Source organism: Mesoplodon densirostris, chromosome 6, assembly GCF_025265405.1.
Source record: "Mesoplodon densirostris isolate mMesDen1 chromosome 6, mMesDen1 primary haplotype, whole genome shotgun sequence".
In the NCBI taxonomy this organism is placed as follows: Eukaryota; Metazoa; Chordata; class Mammalia; order Artiodactyla; family Ziphiidae; genus Mesoplodon; species Mesoplodon densirostris.
This window is the reverse complement of record NC_082666.1, coordinates 26006677-26021722: the sequence shown is the minus strand read 5'-3', so window position 1 is coordinate 26021722 and position 15046 is coordinate 26006677. Positions and strand designations below refer to the sequence as shown.

Genomic DNA, 15046 nt, shown 5'->3' with positions numbered 1-15046 from the left:
TCTTCCAAAATAGTTGGTCAGATTTCCCAATATCTTTCATCAAATTAGTCATCCTTTCCTCTCTGGTTTGTAATCCCAACTTAGTCATATATTTTTTATTTGGACTTGAAAGAGGTAGAAATTTTTATTATCAGCAATCTTGACTTCATTTACAAGGGAGAGATGAATTATTTGTTTTGCATGGGAAAGAAGAGTGTGGTGGCGGATAAAATCAGGAGAAGGCAGTTAAGATAGTCATGGAATTTATTGTGAAAAAGGAAAGTCTGAGGAAAAAATGGGGAAAGAGAAAACTACTGAGTCATAGAAGGAATGTGTTATCAAAACAACAGTGGCCACAGGGAAGGAATATTCGTGAGTGTCTCCCAAAGGGAAGGATGCAAGCAGAACTGAGTTGGTTGTCCTGAGCTCACAGCTGAAGGCAAAGGTCACCAGTCAGCTCCCCCTGCCACATGACCTCACTAGGCCTGGCACAGAGTGCGTGTTAAGTCAGGGCTGTTAATTAATTAACAACTATGAAGAACTGGCATTGGGGCTGTATATTTACCATATATGTGAAGCTTATCCTGTAACATTTACGTTATGTGTAAAATACATATAAAGCTTTACTTTAAAGCTGAAAGCTATTTAAACTTTAAAGTAATACCTGTCCCTTATTAAAGCGAGAGAGAGAAAAAATAGAGGACAGAATAATGCTAGGGTTAGGATTAGCTTTTTTGAGCACCTACTAGGGTCCAGAACGTTATTAGCTGCTTTACATATATTTTATTTCATAAAGAAGAGAATTAGAACTCCTGTAATCCCACCATTTGAGATTAACCACCATTAACACTCTGCTGTATTTCCGTCCAGTCTGGTTCTTCTGATAAATGTTTTATAACAATATCTAACATTTATTGAGCTGTTACATGCCAGAACTAATAAAAAATGCTTTACTAAACCTCATAACAATCCTAAGAGATAGGCACTATTATTATTTTAATTTTATAGATAAGGAAATGGGGACTAGTGAGGTTAAATAGTGGACACTGGTTCTGTATAACCAGTTTTGTAGATTACTTTTTATCACTTACGCTTATATCAGGAATGTTTTCCCACATTATTAACTATCACGCAGAAGAGATCACTTAATAACTACGTAATATTTCCGTTCAATCGTTAGTGATTTTTTAACAGAATAAATACTGCTGGTGGTGCTCATTTTGAAATGTACAGAAATATTGAATCACTGTGTTGTGTGCCAGGAACTAACATAGTGTTGTAGGTCAATTATACTTCAAAAACAAACGAACAAACTCAGAAAAAGAGATCAGATTTGTAGTTACCAGAGGCTGGGGTGGGGAGGGGAGAAATTGGATGAAGATGGTCAAAAGGAACAAACTTCCAGTAATAAGATAAATAAGTGCTATGGATAAAATGTACGACATGATTAATATAATTAGCACGTTGTATGTTGTATATGCAAAACGATAGGAAAGTAAATCCTAAGAGTTTTCATCACCAGGAAAAAAGTTTTTTTTTTGCTTTTTTAAAATTTTATATCTCTAAGAGATGATGGATGTTCACTAAACTTGTTGTGGTAATTCTTTCAGGATGTATGTAAGTCAAATTATCACGCAATACACCTTAAACTTGGACAGTGCTGTATGTCAGTTATATCTCAATAACACTGGAAGAAAATAAATTAAAAGTAAAATAAAAGAATAAATACTGCTGTTAGGAACAACCTTGTACTTAAAACTTTGTGCGTATCTGAGCACTCAGATTAAAAAAATAATAAGTGGAATTACTGAGTCAAGTTTTTTTCAGGCTCTTTCTACATATTGTCAAATTGCCTTCCAGAAAGCTTCAACCATTTTACACTCCACCAGCAATAAATGAAAGTACCCATTTAACGCCCTAGCCAACACTAAGTATTATTAATTTTAAATTCTAACCAATTTAAATGGGTAAGCAATTATAAATCATCATTTCAGTTTTTTTTATCATAAAGGAAAAACAAAACAGGATTTTGTTTCTTTCAAAATTTTAATTAAGCCTCTCTCATATGCCAGGCACTCTTCTGGGGGCTGAGGATGGGACAGTGAACAGGACAAACCCTACCCCTGCCTTCGTGGGACTCAGACCTAACATAGAGGTACGTTCAACAGGTAATGAACAAATTCCAGGTGTTAGCTCTATAATAAGTACTTAGAAGCACTTAGTGTTCATAGGCCCCTTCTAAAGTAAAGCACTAAGAACTCATATGATCCTCACAACAATTCTTTTGGGTAGGTGCTATTATTACCCCCCATTTTACAGATGAGGAAACTGAATCACGAAGAGGTCAAGTAACTTGCCCAAGGTCATACAACAAGTAGCAAAGGCAAGATTCAGACCCAGGCAACCCAGATTCAGTGGCCTTTACCTCTGCTATCCCTCTATTGAAGGACAGAGTATAGGGCATGCTGAGACACTGAAGAGTAGAAAGAAGATAAACAAAAATAGAAAAATTAAAACAAAGTGGATTCAAATAAATAGTAAAAGGATCAGAAATGGAAGTCCATTTGGGTCAGAAATATTACTGTGAGGTTCTTAACTGTGTCTTTGCCCTCCTTTATTCAGAGGAGTAGGTGAGAATGACACGTGGCAGAAACCTGCAGATCCTACACACATGGGGCAATAAACCTGGAACAGTCCAAAGACAGGAAAGGAATGGTCTAAATTCTCCTGCTATGAGGCAGCAGAGGAGGGAAGAAGGGAGAAGCCCCTGCCTTCCTAGACCTTCAGGAATGGGAAAGATAAAGGGCTCAATCCCAGCAGCATTCAAAGCTGAACAGATGAGGAGAAAATAGAAACTTGTACATTTCCTGGGCTTCTGGCTAAGTGATCTCCCAGCTTGGCCTGAGGCTACCACCCCCTGGCAGGACCTGCGGTTTTGCAGACCTTGGGGTGACGCTGCTGTGGGCTGCAGCGCCATCTAGCAGATGTGACAGTGAAATGGCACCCGAACCACTCGGCCTTTCTGAAGTCCTTCGAAAGACAAGTACTGTACCCCACTGTGCTAAGTGCTGAGGTTGCCACGAAGAATAAACAAGCCTCTGTCCTTGAGAAGGTCACTGTTCATCAGAGGAGACCATCGCAGGTTCTAGAGCAGAGATTTATGCAAGTGTTTAGGGAACAGGGGCTAAGGAGGCTGACCTTCCCTGCGGTTCAGGGAAGGCTACACAGAAGAAACAATAATTCAAACCAGGTCTCAAAAGATGAGGAATTATTTGTCAAGCAGTAGACAATAGAAGGAACTTACAGGCAATGGGACCAGAAGTTCAAAGGCCCAGAGATGTGAAAGAGTTCAATGCATTCTGGAAAGGTTGGAATATTCAAACCACAAGCCACTGGCAACCTTACAGACCAGCTAGTTCCATGTTTAACGGATGAAGTTACGAAGATTCAGGCATGGAGGGGACCTCATGCAGATTCACACCCAAGTTAGGAGTGTCCACACTGGAACCCATGTCTCCTGGCCACAGGAGATCAAGGCCTGCAACCAGCTCTCTGGAGAAGTCATGGTCACCTGGCAGGGCCCAGCAGTAAGGCTGGGCACATGGAGATTTGACCTTGAACTCAAGAAGAGCTGCTTGCATTCAGAACCTACCTCTACCCCTAGCTAGGTGAGGTTTTCAAGTTACTTATTCTTTTCAAGCCTCAGTTTTCTTATCTGTCAGATGGGAATCATCATAGTCCTCACCTCATATGGTGGTTGTGAGACTAGAAAGAGTTAATCCATGTGAAGTGCTTGACGCGATGCCCAGTATATGCTGAGTGCTTGGGGATCAGATACTAAGTCTGCAATTTTAATATTGTCACTTTTTATTGCAGTATTATGATATTTTTCTTATTTGAAAGCATTTATTATTATTGATTGTTTACTATTTATTATTTTTACTGTTTCTTATTATGTACTAAGAACTTACTGAAGGAACTGGGGCTATTCTGTCTGAATAAGGATAAACACAGAAGCCACAGTCCTGTTTGCAAAACTTGAAGGGTTGTGCTAGAACAGAAGGAGTGGAAATCATCTGAGGGGCCCCGGGGGCCCAAGCCAGGCACAGCGGTTGAGAGCTGCAGGAAGGCAGATTTTCGTGTAGTGTAAAGAACTTTCCTACCCTTCAAGTGGCCCTGGGCGGAAGTTGTTTACTTGTTGTTGGAAATGTTCAATCTGAGACCAGATGACTATTGATCGCTGCCACGCCCCACCTTGCATGGGGCAGGAAGTCATCTAGCCCATTTCACTATCTGATGCCTTACATATCTAATTGAGCTCTGCTTTCTAGGGGAATATGATTTGGTAGGTCATCTGGGAAGACAGCTGTCTATGTTTATAAATTTCAAAGTCATGAGCAATGCTCAAAGAAGTCAGGATCCAAAATGTATAACCCTGTTTTTCAGAGTAATTCATTAGATTTCAGCTAAATGTGAGGAAAGGCTGAGATGCCCATGTCAGCCTGGAGACAGGGGGAATGGTCCAGAGAAACTGAAGGCAGCTCAGCCTTATTCCCCAAGTGCTGCCTGGAGAATGTGTCTTCATTCTGAGGAGATGGGAAGGGCTCTTACGATCCTGACAGCCACAGAGGGTGCAGAGGTATCGCCTCAAATCATTAAATAGCAGAACACATCAAATGCTCCCTATTCAACATTTATGCAAGGTCTGCTACGTGCGAGCACTTGGAATATAAAAGTGAATCCAAAAACCAGGGTCTAGATGAGGCCAGGAGGGGTGCAGTCTAGGAAGGTAATAAGACCTGGGCACAGAATAATTTCAGTCCACAATGGAAAGGACTAGTGTTAATAGACAGGCCCTTGGGGTCACATGACTCTCACAGGAGTCAGCGGTGGAGGAAGTGATATTTGAGCTAGGCCTTGAATAACACGTAGTATTTGAACCCAAAATGATGAGAGGGAAGAGCTTCTCAGAGGAAACAGCAATGTAGGCAAAAGCGTGGGGGGCCTAAAAGCACGGCTTAGGGGTGGATGGGGCCCCACTGTGGCTAGAGTTTAGGGAGTGTAAGGGGTAGTGCAGGATATAAGATCAGAGAAGGCATCATACAGCAATTCCCCTCCCTGGTGTGTACCCAAGAGAACTGAAAACATGCCTCCACGTAAAAAACATGTACACTAATGCTCATAGCAGTATTACTCAATAACAGCTGAAAAATGGAAACAACCCAAATATAATGTAGTATATGTACACAATGCAATGTTATTCAGCATTCAGCAAAAAAAAAAAAAAAAAAAAGGGAATGAAATAGTGATACATGCTACAGCATGGATGAAACTTGGAAATGTGCTAAATGAAAGAAGCCAGGCACAACAAAACACCTGTCATATGATTCCATTTACATGAAAGGCCCAGCATAGGGAAACCTATAGAGATAGAAAGATTGGTGATTGCCTAGGGCCAGGGTGGGGGGTTAGGAGTTGATGGCTAAAGGGCATGGGGTTTCTTCTGGGGATGATAAAAATGTTCTAAAATTGGTTATGGTGATGGTTGCACAACTCCATGAATATACTAAAAACCATTGAATTGTACCCTTTAAATGGGTGAATCGTGCGGTATGTGAACTGTATCTTAGTACAGCTATGACAAGCAAGCAAACCAAATGGTCCTTCCCAGAGTCAGCGTGAGAATCAGTGGGATAGACCACAGAAAACACCTAATCGACCTCCCCCAATGGTACAGAAGGGGACATTAAGGCCCAGAGAAGGGAAGGATTCACCCAGGGTCTCGCAGTGAGTCAGCGACAGAGCTGGAACTAGACCGCACGGCTCTGCCGCCTGACTCAGGGTCCCTGCTATGCCCAGCGCTATCCTCCTTACTTTTCCACTCCTAGAAATGCAACCCCCAAGCAGAATTCATAGCCACAGCTGCCTGACAGTCTACCTGGAGAAACAGGGAAAGAGCAGCAGAATCATAGGATTTGTTTCCTGACTCAGCGTTGGAAGAAAGGCCATAAATGAGGTTGATATCTCCTTTGTAATAGTCTCACCAGATGGTCATCCAGCAACCTTTGAACATCCTGGGTGACAGGGAAATTGATACCTCCAAAATATCCTCCTTCCATCTTTGAACAGCTTTGTGGTAAATAGAATTCCATCTCCCTTTACTCTGTGTATAGGGAGGTCTAAGGGGTATACTTTAGCCAGACTTCTGTGGGAGGCCTTAAAATGAACTGCAATTGTGTTTGCATCTCTTTCCCTCGCTTGGTCAGGTGTTTCTAAGGGCAGGGGCTGGGTCTGAGTTTATATCCCAATGTCCCAAAATAGAGCCAGCACAGGGAAGGCAGTTCTGAATGTTTGGTGAAAGAATGAGTGAACCAAAAAGAGAAACCATAGGGTTTGATGCTCTCTAACCAAGCCCTTCCCCTGGAGAGTTTCTCTTTCCTTGGTTTCAATGACATGACCCAATCTTGATGCTCCATGCATTTTGGGGCCCCTCCACTGCCTTCAACACTGTCTTCTGCTCATGAATGATAGCATTTTTCAAAGGGTACACTTCAGATTTTCTGGCTCTTCCCACTGTTAGAGAATTCCTCTACTCTCTCAGCTCACTCCAGGATGCTCAGCCAGACTCACCATTTGGGTGAACTTGGGTGGCCACCAGACATCCCCATTGAATGACCCTCATCACCACAGATGTCCAAACTGATTCATCATACCTTTGCCAAGAGACGTACCCTCCCAAGGTTTTCCTGCCTCTTATTAGTACCAAATACAGCCGAAAAATATTTCCTTACCCTAGCAAGTACATTTGCATTCTTATTTTTTTAATGCACAGCGTTTCTCCCATTCAAACAAAATCAGGAGGCTAAGACATTCAGGACATACTGCCTCAGAACAAATCCGGCGAAGCTGAAATGTAAAGGGAAAGCAAAGAATCAAATTCTTGGCTTTTGAAATTCATAGCAAGAAAAGTGTTAAAAGCCAAGATTCTGGTTTGGGAGAGCCAGGCTTTTTCTGATAGACTAGAGCTCTGTCTTCTAGAAGCATGATTTGGGGCATAAAAAGCAGAGTTTAAGGAATTGGGACTTTAAATTCCAGCCATTCATGGCTTTTCCTACTCCCTTTAAATATCAGCTAAGCTACTCTCACACCTTCATTCCCTCTCAACTGCACTGCTCCAAGCTGAGCCCTCCCAACTCCAGGCCTGGGATGTTGTCACTGCTCCTTACCGAGTGCAGTGGCTCTACCCCATGCTCCCGCATCCACCTTACACAGTCTACTGCAGTGGTCCTTACACATCCTACCTCAGACCCTTCCGATGTCTCCTCTTTGCCCTCTAGAAACAATTTACATCAATTCAATAAATACTTACTGAACAGGATAAGTATTCTTATCAATCTAGCAGAGATTGGGGTTAGCCAGTTAAAACCCCTGGACCAAGTCAGGCCTACCAACTGGTTTTGCAAATAAAATTTTATTGGAACACAGCCCCACTCACTCATTTACATGTTGTCTATGGCAGCTTTTGTGCTAAGAAGGCAGAGTCAAGTAGCTGTAACAGAGGGAGTATGGCCCAAAACACCTCAAATATTCACTACCAGGCCCTTTACAGAAAATGTTTACTGACCCAAGTGCTAGATGCTGAGGATTCCACAGTGGATGAAATACACATGGTCCCCTGCTGCTTATAGATGAGGGTGTTCCACCCCAGGCCCTTGCCTACCACTTCTGCCCTGTCTCCCACCGCCCTCTCTCCAAGTCCTCTGAGAGTACACCGGTTCCTAGATTTTGGAATTCACAGATCAATAAAAACAATTTTTTTAATCACAGAGGATTAACATAGTATTATCAGATAGGTACATTTTTAAAAACCAACTACTATCTAATATTACCATCATTTTATAAGGAAAAAACATTTTAACATTAAAAAGCAGCAAGGATATCTCTAAAAATAAAGAATAATTCCACAAGCTACATTAGTTTTACAAAATTCATCCTGTGGACTTTATTTTTCCCATTGCTGTGAATGATGACCCTTCTTCACTCATCATCACAGGTCTGTGGGCAGTCACATGGGACCTTTGATCTAGTCTAGGCAAACTGGTTTACTTTGTATTACCCAGATTTGCTATGGCTCTTCCCATGCAATTTTGCATCGGGAAAGCTGTTCCTCCTATTCTTCTGCTCATTGTTCAAAGCCCAGCTCATTAGCACCAGAAGCTTAAGCTTCCCTCCAGCAGCAATCTAAAGACCCAGCTGCTCAGAGTTGCATGCAGGCTGTCGGCAGCACGGATGAGTGATATGGCTGGGGTAGCTCTGTCGGCCACGGAGCAGGCTGACAGGAGGGCCACCTGGAGTGTGGCCCTTCCACTGGCACAAGCAGGTGAAGCCCTTTGACACAAGCATGCTGACAGCTCCACAGTGAAGGCTCGCAAATGCCCGAGAGGTGAACACCAGCTTCCTGACAAGTCTCTCATGAGGGCACCAGGCAGCAGCCAGCTCCCAATCAGCAGGTGGTGGCAGCAGACACTGAGAGAGGTCGCCTTACTGGCAGGCAGCCCCAGGATACTGGGTACTCACTGCTCACGTGAAGCTTCTGGAATCCCCTTATACAATCCTAAGGTCTGTGGAAAAACAAATTATGGCTCTGTGATGAAGATAATCCCAGCAAGGCCTGGTGCCAAGCATACTTTCCTGCCTGACTTTGCTTCAGGGACAAACATTCTCCAGGCTTCCCTGCTGACCCAGCACCTCCTCCCTCCCCTGATGTGTCTGTGTGTGATCACTTTTGCAAACCCTCCACCGTGGGTGAGATATGAACAGTGAGCACCCCATCTCTTTTTACCAGCAGGAGTGGGGCTGCATTTCTCTAACTGCTCTCCACATTAGGGTGAGAGGTCTCCTTGTCCTTCTGAGACGGTTTATAGCCACGTTGTTTTGCTTCTCAGTCATTTAATCCCTGTTGACTGTCTCAGTCATTTGAGACAGACAGGGAAAAAAAAGTTAAATTTCCAAGGGGAAATTAGAGACCCTGAGGCAAAACTGGAAAGAAGTCTTGGGATCACCTGGCTCAAACACCTCCCACTACAAAGAAGGAAACTGAGGCCCAGACAGGGAAGAGAATTGCTCAAGACCTCACAGGGAAAGCTGGAACTAGAAATAAAACCTCCTTGGTCAGCCCAAACCTCTTCAACTAGACACTGAAATGTCTAGATTGTCATTCCCTATAATCCAGAATTAAGGTAGTATTCCTTCTAGAAAACAGGAGAATATGTACCAGCTCAGATTAGGACGTGGTAAGAAAAGGGGAGTCTGGGTGAAGAGGGAGAATGTCCCAGGCAGCACATAATGACATATCAGACACTCACCCTTCGTAGTAGCATTTCTGCTAAAGGCTGGAGGAACAGGGTCCCCAAATTTTAAGTAAAGACACCACAAAATTTGTTCTCTTAAGACCTTCATATTCAGCCCAGATGAGGAAGCCGAGGTCCGAAGAAGGGGGCAGGAATCAAGTGAAGGTCATGCACCGTCAGGTGGAGGGTGGAATTAGGAGCTTGGCCTCAGAGGGTCTGGTCCAGCTCTCTCCTTGGCAGTTGGTCAGACTATCAGCCATCCCTGTCCTGGGGCTACCGGCCAGTCTTGAACTTGGGACTTCATCTCAGCTTTCCCTACAGAGAGTCAGCTGTTCTTTTGGGCCAGTTGGTGCCAGGCTGATATTGCATTCCTCTCCTTGGCCCCCGAGCCAGGGACACGCTTTCCTGCAGCCCGATGCCATCCCCCATGGCATGATTTCTGTGTGGTGGCCCAGGGAACAGCTGGCTGGAGGGTGGCAGGCTGAAGCTCTGAGTCAGGCCTGGCTAGTTCTATGAAGATCACCTGCCCACCAGGAGGGCTTGGGTTTTACTGCCTTCTGGCCATGTGTCACAGCAAGACATGGTAAACTCTCCCTGTGACTTGAGGACATGGCTTGGGCTGTCTGGGGCAGGTAGGGCAAGGACACTGAAAGCAATCCAGGCAGCACCCCTTTCCTGGGTCAGCCAATGCAGCAAGGAGGCACTGGTCCTGGCGCCTGCCCTCATGCAAGGGAAGCAGTCTTGACCTCAGAACCCCCATTCCAGACCCGTGTCCAGCATTGCCGGACCAGTCTAGGGAACCAGCAGACCAGCTCAGCAAAGGGGAGAGCAGAGAGAGGTTCCTTTCCCTAAAGAAAGAGTCCAGAGCATCAGAAAGTAGCACCCTGGCCCATGGCCCAGATCCCCCAGCTTCTGTGGGCCAAAGGACCTCAAAGATCTTCTAGCTCAAGTCCTTCATGGAACAGGAAAGAAAACAGAGGCCCAGAGAGGGGAAGGAGTTTTCCCTGGGTCACACAGCAACTTACAGCCAGGACTAAAATCCAGTCCTGCTGTTCATCCAGTTCTCAACCCACAAATGCTTTCAGAGCGTGGAGGTGACAGATGTCACTCTGGCCCCCAAAGGGTCATGAGGGAAACATTGCTAAGAGCCACTAGGTGCCCTCACGGGGTGAGTACTAAGTGTAGTTGCCCTGTACAGAGTTGGGATTGCACAAAGCATATATATGCATTGCCTTTTTTAATATGGTCAGCAATCCTATAAGGTAAGTGTAATTATTATCATCATTTACTTGAAAATTAACCAGGAGGCCTTCACTGGACCCTCTCTAGTCATCCCTTGTCCTTGTTATCCCCTCACTGTCACATCCAGTCAATGGACCAGTAAAACCAGACATCTCTAGAGCACCCCGGGAACAGAAAGGAAGGGAGCTATAAACAGAATTCCAGCTGCCCGAGGTCTCAAGGACCACAATACGGACTCTCTGCTAAACATCATTCCGAACCCTGCTCCGACCACTGAAGCAGAACAGCCTGGGAGCATCCAGCGCTCCCCCCCGGGGGGCTCACCCTACAACCAGCACAGGACCTGGTGGGCTCACCTGAACCAGTCTCCCTGCAAACATGTGCTGGGAAGAAGCTTGGCCCACAGTAACCCCAGCCCCTCTATTTTTGTTCCATCACACACGCCAGGGCTCTCTTTGCCTCTCCTCCCCACACCCCCGCTCTCTGCCTGACAGCCAGCTGCCTGTCTATTTGAGGAAGCTGCAGTTACAGCCTCTGCAGTCTTTCTCCCTGCCAGCCCAGTGATGCCCTGTTATGGGTGTGCTCTCCCTGTGACTCAGACCCAGCCAATAGACAAACTGGAGGGAGGGAGGTGGCCTGGAGAGGGAGGTCTCTAGAAAAGCAGTGGAGGAACTTGAAGGCACTGGTGCCATACAGCCTGAGGAAGAAGACTCAGGGAAACACATGCACATCCCTGGAAGGGTGTTAGGAGCAGAGAAAGCAGATTCACTCTGAAGGGCTCCAGAGGCCAGAGTGGGAGGGTGGACACACTGGACCTATTTTAGCTCAAAACATGAAAAAGCTTCTTGACTATCCTAAGACTGCCCAGGATACATTAGATCAAATGGCAAGCACATCAAACTTGGAGTCAGGGAAGCCCAGATTGGAGCCTCCACTCCCCGCTGTGCCTCAGCGAGCAAGATACTCAGCATTCACTATCTCTAAAATAATCTCATGAGGTGTATCTCAGAGATGCTCAGAACTCCTCGTAACACATCCAAAGGCAAACTTCAAATTCCCCAAGAGAAAAGAGGCTCAGCCTCCACACACAGAGGCTGTGATCCCATCCAGGGCCGCCACAAAGAGCCAAGCCCAGCAGGGCGGTGGGCACAGAGAAAGGGGTCCTGGTCAGAAGCCAGACTGACCTGGGCTCAAGTCCTAGCTCTGTCTCTTACCATCTTGACCTCTAGCAAGATACTCAGCCTGAGTCTCTGAGTCTCAGTTTTCTTACCTGTAGAGTGGAGCTGTAAACCCCGCCCTACCTCCCTTACAGGGTTGGGGTGCGGATCAAATGAGGGAGAAGAACACGCACCTTGGAGGCTATACGTTACTGATACAAAAAGCAATGGTGTGTTGAGAATTTCTGACTACAGTTATTTTTATCCCAGGAAGAACATGGATGACACAACAATTGCATTCAATGACAAATGTCCGTTCAACAAACATTGACTGGGCACCTACTGTGCCAGATTCTGAAGATGCAAACGTAAAGTAGACAAAACTCTATGACCTCCAAGACAAACTAAATGAGACAAGAAACATGTAGATTACTCAGGATAGCAGAATGTGGGACGCAGAGGTGTATCCAAGTTATGGTGAGAGCACAGAGGAGAGTGACCCTGCCCAGGATAGAGGGAGGCAGGGGTGAGGGCACCCGAGGAGGGGGTGTTTGGGTAGAGGCTTAAGAATGAGGAAGAATATTTACACACCCAGTAACAGACCATCAAGGTGTATGAGGCAAAAACTGACAAAGAATTGAAGGGAGAAATAGACAGTTCTACAATAAAAGTTGGAGACTTCAATGCCCCACTCTCGATAGAATGGATAGAATAACCAGACAGAAGACAAGTAAGGAACTAGAGGACTGGGACAACTGAATAAACCAACTAGATCTAACAGACATAACTCAGAACACTCTGCCCAACAACAGTGGCATATACATTCTTCTTGAGTACACGTGGGATACTCTCCAGGACAGACCATATGTTAGGCCACAAATCATGTCTCAATAGCCAAAAGATGGAATCAACCCAGTGTCCATCAACAGATGGATGGATAAACGAAATGTGATGTATACATACAATGGAATACTATTCAGCCTTAAAAAAGAAGGAAATTCTGACACATGCAATAGCATGGATGAATCTTGAAGACATTATGCTAGGTGCAATGTCAGTCACAAAAGGACAAACACTGTATGATTCCACCCCTATGAGTTACCTAAAGTAGTCAAATTCATAGAGACAGAATGTAGAACAGTGGTTGCCAGGGGCTGGGGGAAGGAATGGGGAATTATTAAGTGATGCAGAGTTTCAGTTCTGGAGATGGATGGTGATGGTTGCACAACCACGTGAATGTTCTTAATGCCACTGAACCGTCACTAACAAAAAAAAATGGTTAACATGTTAAACTTCATGTTATGTATATTTTACCCAATTTTTAAAGATAAATAGTTGTAAAAAATAAAAGAATAAGGAGGGAGTGTTCTAAGCAGTCCAGGTTGGAGAGAGAAGTCTAGACAGAAGAAACATCTTGTACTAAAGCACAGACATACGAAAGCAACTGGTGTTCTCTGGAAATAGCGAAAGTGCCCCCAACATGTGAGACACACTGAGGTAGCCTCAGTGGGCTGGAGAGGTTCCTGAATGTCCTGGAACATTTGCATGCCACTCTGTGGGCTCCAGGGAAGATAGGGTCGCAGCGTGGCTGAGAGCAGTCAGACTGGGAGGAGGCTGGGAAGGGCAGACAGTACCACCTCTAGAGAGACATTAAAAGAGAAACTGCTTTCCAGACAGCCCCAGCTCCCCAGACCTGTGGTCACCCTCTGTGGTCACCAGCCCAGTGCTGCGGCCAGAGTGACTCAAGACCTTTGCCTCCCGGGGCCACCAGCTGAAGGCAGGAGGGACTCCCCTGAAAAACGCAACAGGGAGGCACTGGTGGGGGCCCTGTGTGGGAAGCTCCTCTCTGCCATGTCATTCTCCCTGCACTGTGCAGTCTGTTTGGGTGGCAGCCTAGTGATGATGGGGAGCCTATCTCCCTGCAGGCTCACCCTGTGGTTTTCACCAGCTCACAGAGAGACAAGTTCTGTAGCTCAAATGTGCATTTGGGCATGAGGAGTGGGAGGGGGCCTCTGTGAAGTCTGAATCAAGTGAATCTGGGAAATCCCAAGTCTGCAACTTATGAACAGTGACCTTGAGCAGCGCTGTGTCTATATGGGTCTCAGCTTGTCCATCTATAAAATAAAGTAGTTAGACCTATAAATCCATTGTTATGCCTTTAACATTAAGAAAGACAGGACATTACTGAACATGTTTTAGTAATTCAGCAATCAAGTATGCACACACACACACACACACACACACACACACGGACGGACGGGGCAAAATGTTCTTTCCTTTTCCCCTTGAGTCTCTCTCATCTACGTTAGTCTAGGTTTGACAACACTGAGTGAGTTTCCTCTGTGATTTCCATCTCTCTCTCCCTCTCTCTAGTTCCCTTGGTTTCTTCCTCTTAAGTTGTCTTCCTTGTAAGAGTAGGGGGAGCATGAGAGGGGGCTTGGCATCCTGTGAATGGAAGGAAAAGAATGGAGGCAAGTCCTTCCTCATCTAACCACAGGGCAAAAAAATCTATAAAATATCTAAATCTATGAGTAAAATCAGCTCTTAGCTAAAACTGGTGTGTTATTCTACTCAAAACACCACTTGGTCTTTCCAAAGGAAGCAAGCCAAAGTTATTCACATATATATATATACCCTCAAGGAAGAATTTGCTGGAAATTGGATTGTCAAAGGTCAATTTACCAAATGATCAAGTCACTTCATTACTGAAAATGTTCTTAACATAACGTTGTAGTTTCACCAACATGATAGCAAAAATTGTTAATGCCCTAGTTAGGTGGGCTAGTCCCGAGATATTGCAGGCTCTGCCATTGTCACCTACTGTCTCCAGGGGTCTCCATTCCAACCAGCTGGAAGGGGAGAAGCATGTGGATGAACCTGTGTGGGAGATGAACATCACTGGCGCTCACATTCTGTGGCCTGCCTCTAAGCCGCATGCCCACCTACAAAGGGGACTGGGAATGTAGTCCCTAAGCAGGCAGCCTCCCCACAGTGACCTTCCTGGGAGCCCTGCAAAGGAATGTAAGTGTTGCAAACACCAAGTTCTTCTCCAGTGCTCAACATCCTGCATAGACACACGTGGGCCTTTTCTTATACATGACTGCCTCCTCTATTCTGTGCCTGCCCCTGCCCAGACATGGAGTATGTGAATGAATGGACTTTTCCTTAGACATGGCTCTCATGTGGCCTTGCGTTTGGCCCCAGGTTTGGCATCTTCATCTCTCGGGCCTTGGCCTCTGCCTCCATCTCACCTCTGCATCTGCCCTGGCATCTCCCTCAGTCCTGCCATTTCACAAATGGTGTCCCCTTCAACACAAT

General features: G+C 45.3%; 1 long non-coding RNA gene across 1 annotated transcript in view; it reads left to right on the top strand.

Annotated features, from left to right (window-relative positions):
• Nucleotides 1-15046, top strand: part of LOC132491965 (uncharacterized) — a 567227-nt gene that overhangs the window by 538767 nt on the left and 13414 nt on the right. Inside the window, exon 8 of the long non-coding RNA XR_009532772.1 lies at nucleotides 2052-2134. This is a non-coding gene — a long non-coding RNA (uncharacterized LOC132491965). The remainder of the gene's footprint in view (nucleotides 1-2051; nucleotides 2135-15046) is intronic.